The following is a 7,227-nucleotide window of genomic DNA, read 5'->3' as shown; positions in this document are numbered from 1 at the left end:
CTGGCCCAGCTAAGCCCGCGGCCCGCGGCTCCCAAAAGCCCGGTCGCCCCGTCTAGGGTCCCCTTCCCTGCGGGTGCCTCGGAGCAGTTTCCCGGCCCTGTTGTTTCTTTGCCTTTTCTATCCCTCAGTTCAACACCTTTAACGTCTCCTTTAACTCTAAAATATGTCTCCTTTATATTTCATTTCGCGTTATTTTATCCTTTTTATTGTAACGTTTTATTTCCTTTCGAGTGGGTTTTGGTTTTCCTTTTTATCTGTTTCCAATGGATTCTCTTTTCTTTCTGCTCACTTCTCGCCTCGGCTCCGGAGCCCGCACTTGGTTTCCTCTTCCCCGCGCGCCCGCGGCCCTGAGGCTGGCGTCGGCGTTGCCCGCGGTGGTCCCGCCCGGGCGAGGGTCCCTGTTTCACGCAGAGCTCGGTCCGCGTGCCCCGCGAGTCTGAGCCCCAGGCCGCTGCCGAGCTGGGACTTTGTCGAAAGCGGGAGCCGGAGTCGCTGCCGCCGGCGAGAGCGCCGAGAGCAGGCAGGGGCGCCGCGGGGACCCTGCCCGGGTTCTGGCCTGGTTTTGGCCTGGCCCAGGCACACGCAGAGGACCCAGACCTGCAGTTCACACTGAGGTTGCAGGCCCACGCTCGCTGACACTCAGGGGCATGCAGACTATCGTGCGCGAACCACGCGGACACCCACCGAGTTAACCAAGAGCCTCACCACCAAGTCAAGAGAGCAGGCGCACCCAGCACACACTGACAAACACACACATAACAAATGTCATATGCACACACACACACACACACACACACGCAGCCCCAAACCACACACACACAAAAAACACTCACTGAGTGTGGACATACACATTATCACGGGACACAAACACGGGCCAGCACACACAGGATTGCACACTGCAGGTAAGCACCACACAGACAGGTAAGCCTATTAGCCCACACTCTGAGCCCCGGGTGTTTTAACCCTAACTCAACCCATGGAGGTGGGGACTCTCAGGCGAGTGCTGGGCAGCTGGAAGGGAACCTGCCTGGTCTCACCAGCGGGCACAGCAGTAGCCTAGCAACTATAAACACAGCCACCCAGGAGTCAGTACCTCTACCTGGACTGAGGTTGCTTGTGTAGCTGAGAGATGCAGCCAAAATCCAAGAGCCTGAGCCCCAGAAATAAGCATCAGACCTAGAAAACCCTATTTGAAGCAGGTACCAGTACTGCACCAAGGAATGGCACCATGCTACAGAGCATGAAGCAGGCATGCCATACATGGTGCCAGTATGTGTTCCGTGCCACATGCATCACACACAGTGCTAGTATTTGGCCAGTGCCCACATAGAGACCGTTATTTATGTGAAAACAAGCAGAAGAGATGTATATGGTTCTAGGAATAAACATAACGTGTGTACAAATATAGATACCAATCTACACCTAAGGAGATGTAAAGTAGAAAATCTCTTTCCAGCTCATGGGTACCGTCATCAAGCGGGAACACTAGACTATGTGTCTGTGGCGAGGTCTGGTCTCCTTTCCAGGGCAAGGGGGTCATTTGGTGCCTTGGGAGCTCTTTGATGAGACTGGATGATGGGAGAACTGTATGTATCTGAAATATAATCAAGCCACTGAAAGAGGGGATTTGGGCAGCTTTAAAGGGGAACCCCAGGGTAAAGGGCTGTCTGGACTGTGTCCTCAGAATTTCTGGAAGGTGCTCTCAGCCACAGCAGCAGTAAAAGTGGTGGCCAGACCTGCATGTCGGATGATGGAGCCTGTCTGCAGGTAGGTATCAGTGTGCACAGACTCTGCTGGGTAAGAACATAAACCTGTTCCTGGTACACACAGACAGGTCTGGACAACCAAGCCCAGCAAGTAGCAGACAATGTGTGCCCACAGATGTCCAGCTGGATCACCAGGGAGATGAATTCATAGGAGAAAAGATGAGGGTAAGAGATATTTTTGTGCACACACAGAGTTCCAGAGGTTTGAAGTTTAAGAATTGTACAGGAGAGCTGCAGAAGTAGGAAAGTACATAGGTCAAAAAGAAATGCTGGGTGAGCCTCATCCTAGAAGGCCAGGATGAGTGGGGACAGGTCTCTCTGGGACAGCCCAGGGAGAAGCCCATCCATTGTCCAGATGACTCCAGAGTATACCGCTATGACATTCGCAGAGAAATGTGCCTGGTGAAGTTGAAATCTATTTGCCAATGTTTTGGCTGAGCCTGAGGGAGAAGCAGGCAGGAGAGAGGGCCATATACCAGGTCTCTAACATAGGGTGCAGAATTGAAAGGTTGGCCCCCAGGACTGGCTGTCAGTCTCTGCGTCTGCCCTATCCTTGACCAGGCTTCTGGTGCCTCTCAGCACCTTTCTCTTTCACTTTTACAGCTCTCCATCTCTAAGTCTCTGCCTCTGTCAGTTTCTCTCTGTGCTCCTTCTGTTTTTTTTTCTCCTTACCTCTTCAGCTCTTTTACTAGTCTGTACTACTTGGCCAGGAGAATAAGAAGCAATCAGACCTAGGAGAAGCTACAAATACAAAAGCATGTCATAGATGCAGAGATCATTGGTGATAAAGCCCATCCATCTCGCTGGTCTATAGAGATATACATGACAGCAAATTTCCATTTTTGCACAAAAATCTAAGTATAGCCTTGAAGTTTTGTTTCCTTTTAGTCTTCTGGTTGCTGCCTCTTTGGGTGTCTATCTCTTTATTTCTTTCTGGGACCCTTCATCATTACACCACTCAAGGTCCCCGGACTCTGCTACAGTTTCAATAATCCTGCCTCTCCCCAATATTGCCTTCTTTGAAGTTTGCCTCTGATGGGCAAAGGCTTTTTTGAGACAGAGGTAGCTAGATAGCTGCATTGCGAGCAGGGTTGTGGGAAGGAGACATCTGGAACTTCAGCATCTATCTAGTTTTGGGGTCAGTCAAACAGACACACTCCCTTAATTTACCTGGGGAGTGCACTAAAAGAAGGATATGGTGGAGTGCTGGAACCCCAATGTGCCAGGGGTGCCAAGAGCCAGCAGAATCCTACTGAGACAGGCAGAGGAAAAGGTACCCAATCCAGTGGAGGCAAGTCCCTGGGACAATATGGAGGAAAAGTTGGGAAGGTCCCAGCTTCCCAACCACGGATCTGGTATAAATAACGTCTGAGTAAGAGAGGGATGGAAAATGAAAAGGGAGGCAGTGTTGCAACTCCTTAGATACCAAGGCACCCTGTGGAGATCCGGCTGCAGAGCCTAAGAATGAACCTACAGAAGGTAGCCCAACCTGGAGAGAAGAGGAGAGGCTTGCGGCTCAATCCTGGTGGGAGAAAGGAGGGCCCAGAGTCGGACCAGGTCCACGTGGTTTCTGCTCGTCATGTGTTGGTTAGAATGCATGAACACACCGAAAGCCACTGCTTGGGGTCCCGTGGCCATTTACTAGATGGTAGGAAAAGGCGAAATGATTGGATAATATGGAATGGGCTCTGGATTCAGACTCAGACTCAGCCTCTAAACCAACATGGGGTGGCCCCCATTCTGGCCCCATGCCAAATAAACCTGGAGAGCTCATCCTTTTCAACTCCAAAAACACCAGACCCTTGTTTTCTCGCCAGATCTGAATTCCCTGTGCCTGGCGCTCTGTGAGTTTGTGACTCCATCTCTGGCTCCCCCACTCTCTGTGAACTGCGGCTCTGTCCCTCTAGTCCCTGTCATTGCTTCGAAGGTTTTCTGGCTTCATCTGTCTCTGTTTTCAGGTCTCTGTCTCTCCCCTCCTGCCCCCCCACCCCGCTGGAATTAGCCTTTGTTAATTCAAAGGCTTCTCACTGAGCTCCTCCCCACTCTTCCCAGAATAACGTTGAGTAAAATGAGATAAAACCCTCCCGCCCCTAGGTTTTTTTTCCTGTCCTACTCCCTTCAGCCCCCTCCTCCAGGGCTACAACCCCCTCTTATAATGTCAGATAATTACTGGTGTGCAGCTCTGAGGAGCCAGAGCTGATACGAGGGAAGGAGAAAGGGGGAGAGAAATAAATAATAATCTGCCTCCATTCAGCGTATATAGGTTACCTGATTTGCATATATGCTAATAATGCTATAATTACCCTGCTGTTCTGGCCTATGATCAAGTTCTATAAATACATAGGATAGCAGAGCTAGGCCTAGCAACACCACCCCCAAAATCATGGATATAAATGTATGTGCATGTGTGCATTTTATGTACACTCTAAACCTATGAGCCTCCCTTTGTTAGAACACACTCCCTTACAGACCCCAGCTCTTCAGACGTTCAGCTACCCCTCCTGTGTTTGGAAGCTACTCCAGAGGAGGCGAGACATGCCAGAATGAGAAAACATTCTAGGTTTTATTTAATTCTTAATATTAATGTCATTATGAATGCTACTGCTATTTTTAGGAAATTCAGGCTTCCCCAAATTATTGAATTCGTTATTATCACCAGGATTCCCTCACCTTCTACAAGCCTACACTTTGGGGTACAGGCTGGTGGGTAAGAACAGAAAGCCCCCATCTCTTAGGCCTACTGAATGTTTCAGAAGGTGCTGTCTGCGGAGGAGGAAGTGGAGTCCCCTTCCCCAAACCTGCCCCTCTTGCCTTAGTCTCCTGGCACACTCACCGCTCGAAGGAAACCAGGGGGAAGATCCACAAGGGGCTGTGCAAATTTTTGGGTGATGGTGGCAGAAGTGGGGAGGAAGCTTGGAGGAACATAAAAGATGCAATCCACAGCTGTCTGCTTTTAATTATAATTATCCCCTTTTGCTTCCTTTCTGGCTAATGAGGGGGGGATTTAAATTTTTTTCTCCCTTTTCTCCCCCTCCCTCCTTTCCCTGGAATTGAGGGGTGGGGTGAGTTCAGGATCCTCCTCCCCTTCCTCCCTTATCCCCTGGTTACTGGGAGAAAGGCAGACTCCAGAGGGTGGTGACAGTCTGAAGAGATTTGTAGGAACAAAAGAAGGACAGGTTTGGATTGCTGGACACGTCCCAGAGCTGGAGAGACCCCCCCATTCCACTGGCACCCCCTCCCATCAACCCCCCAGCTCCCTAGACAAGGAACTCAATGTCTTCCAGCCGGTGAGAAAGGAGCTAACGGGAGCCCTGGTCTAGAGAGAAGGGGAGGGAAGGGGTGGGGAGTTGGGGGGGTGCAAAATTAGTCTCAAAGGATCTTTATTTCTGAGCTAGTGAAGCAGATGTAATCAAGGGGAGAGCAAAATAATCATAATGGGAGGAATGGGGGAGGGGAAGCGGGGCTGGAATGGGGGGACAGGGTCGGGACAGGACTGAGAATTGAGGGGCAGGGAGCATTGAGTGGGGAGAGTCTGTTGCCTTCTCTCGCCCCTCTCAAGTCTCCCTACTTTGAGGTGGGGAAAGAAGGACCAGGGCTATAGACTCTGACCTTAGCCCTCAGAATCCCTCATTCAGAGCTTAGGGATGGCCAGGCCAGAAGGTGGCTGGGAAGGCACCAGGGAGAAGAGAGCCCCCCCCACCCGCCCCCAGTTGAGGGAGGTGGTTAGGAGAGGGGGGACTAAAGGCAGGGGGGAGGGTGAGAGAGAGGAGCCAGCAGAGACTCAAGTGGCCTCCAGGTCTGTGGGACAAAAGTTGGAGGGAGATTTGTGTATGAGAGAGGAGGGGAGGGGGCCGTGGGGAAGGGGGGGCTTTGACAATGAACTTGAGACAAACTTCATTAGCATGCAGGCCTGCTGTCTGTCACGTCGAGCTCAGACCGAGTTCCCATGCAGGCCAGGAAGAGTGGGAGGGAGAAAAAGGGAGGGGCTGAGGGTGGGGGTTAGAGAGAGAAAAGAGACCCGAGCATTGTACCGTTCTGGGCCCCAGCTTCCACCAAATATCGGGATCCCAGCCCTGGAAACCAACCCCCCAAATTGCTCTCCCTCCTCTAAGAAAAAGATAATTTATCTCCCACTTTGACTCTGTGGCCCCACCCCGTCTCTCTTGTCTAGACTTCCAAGTGCTGGCCTTCCTCTCCCCGCAAGATGCTCCCCCCTCCACCAGCTCTCAGCCTTCACCTTCTGATTGTCACTGTCTCCTTCACAACTAAGATCAGGATTTGTGATTAGTTAAGCTGACCGAGATAGGAATCGAGGCGAGGCCTAGGAAGGGGGGACTGGGACGCCCCGAGCCTTCAAATGGCAAACTGTGTCACCTTCCCATGGCTCCTCATCACCTCTGCGCCTCACCCTCCACACACCACTTAATCGCTCTCTCAAGTTCCAAAGCGAATTAAAACTCAGAGACTAGGGACGGAGTCTTTCCATCACACCCTTTCTCTTGCTTCCCTGGGGGATGAGGGTGGCCTGGAGGAACAATAGCTTCCCTTAGCCCCTTCCTCCTGCCTCAGGTTAGAAAAGGCAGTAGGGGAGGTGGCAAGCAGAGTGGAGGTGACAAAGACCCCTGGCCACACAGGCATTGGAAGGAAGAAGGAGGGGCTTTGTCAGAGTGGGTTGTTATTTTGGTGGTGGTGGTGGTAGTGTCTCCAGAGAGGGGCAGCACCCCCTTTTTGCTGCCTTTCCAGGGAGAGCAGCAAGAGAAAGAAAGAGAGAGGCAAACGAAATTCCTGAATGGATAGACAGATGCTACGTCATCGGAGCTGCATCCTCCACTCCACAAGAGGCTAGGAGCCGGGGGGAGAAAGGCAGTCCAGCCGCAGGGGCCACCCGAACAGTCTCTCCTCCTCACAGAAGCCTGGTAAGTGCCCATTCGGGTCCAGCGAGGATCCCAGCCCCCTCAGACCTCTGGGCTGGGAGTGAGAAGAGATCCCATCAAATCAGTCAGGACGCCCTAACCTTTCTACTTTACCTACTGGCTAATGGAGGCTGGTGCAATCATCACAGAAAGAAAAGGCTGATAAAAGATTTAGGGGGTCCCCAGAATGGATGAGGCATGTGTGAAGAGGGGCTGGCAGCAAGGCTAGCACCTCCTGCCTCCTGGGCACCTATCGCTGAGCCCAAGGCAGTGGCTGTACCCACCCGCCCCAGAGTGGCTCCTGGTTCCCCTCCTTCCCCCAGCCCATGCAGGCTGGAGACAGCTCACTAAGTTTGTCAATGGGATTGTGGGGGGGCTTTAGGGTCACGGTGCTACTGATCCTATTAATCTGCCCCTCCCTTCTCTCCAGCAGACATGGCCAACATCTTAATGCTTGCACCAGAGAGAGGAGAGGCAGGAAGGAGACTGTAGTGGAGAGGGGAAGGAGGGAAAAAATGGTTCTGTGTTTGGACTCCTGACCTTGTTCC

General features: G+C 52.0%; 1 long non-coding RNA gene across 6 annotated transcripts in view; it reads left to right on the top strand.

The window, feature by feature from the left end:
* Window positions 1–5,524: 5,524 nt before the first annotated feature.
* Window positions 5,525–7,227, top strand: part of LOC108290195 — a 26,225-nt gene continuing 24,522 nt past the window's right edge. The window contains exons 1-2 of one of the 6 annotated variants that reach the window (XR_005197092.1): window positions 5,525–5,562; window positions 6,510–6,682. This is a non-coding gene — a long non-coding RNA (uncharacterized LOC108290195). Of the gene's footprint in view, window positions 5,563–5,986; window positions 6,683–7,227 lie in introns of those variants that run through there. The other 5 variants (XR_005197091.1, XR_001819477.2, XR_005197093.1 and 2 more) reach the window with 5 other exon arrangements.

The sequence above is a fragment of the Cebus imitator genome, unplaced genomic scaffold, assembly GCF_001604975.1.
Source record: "Cebus imitator isolate Cc_AM_T3 unplaced genomic scaffold, Cebus_imitator-1.0 Scaffold427, whole genome shotgun sequence".
Taxonomy (NCBI): Eukaryota; Metazoa; Chordata; class Mammalia; order Primates; family Cebidae; genus Cebus; species Cebus imitator.
This window is presented reverse-complemented; position numbering and strand designations above follow the sequence as displayed.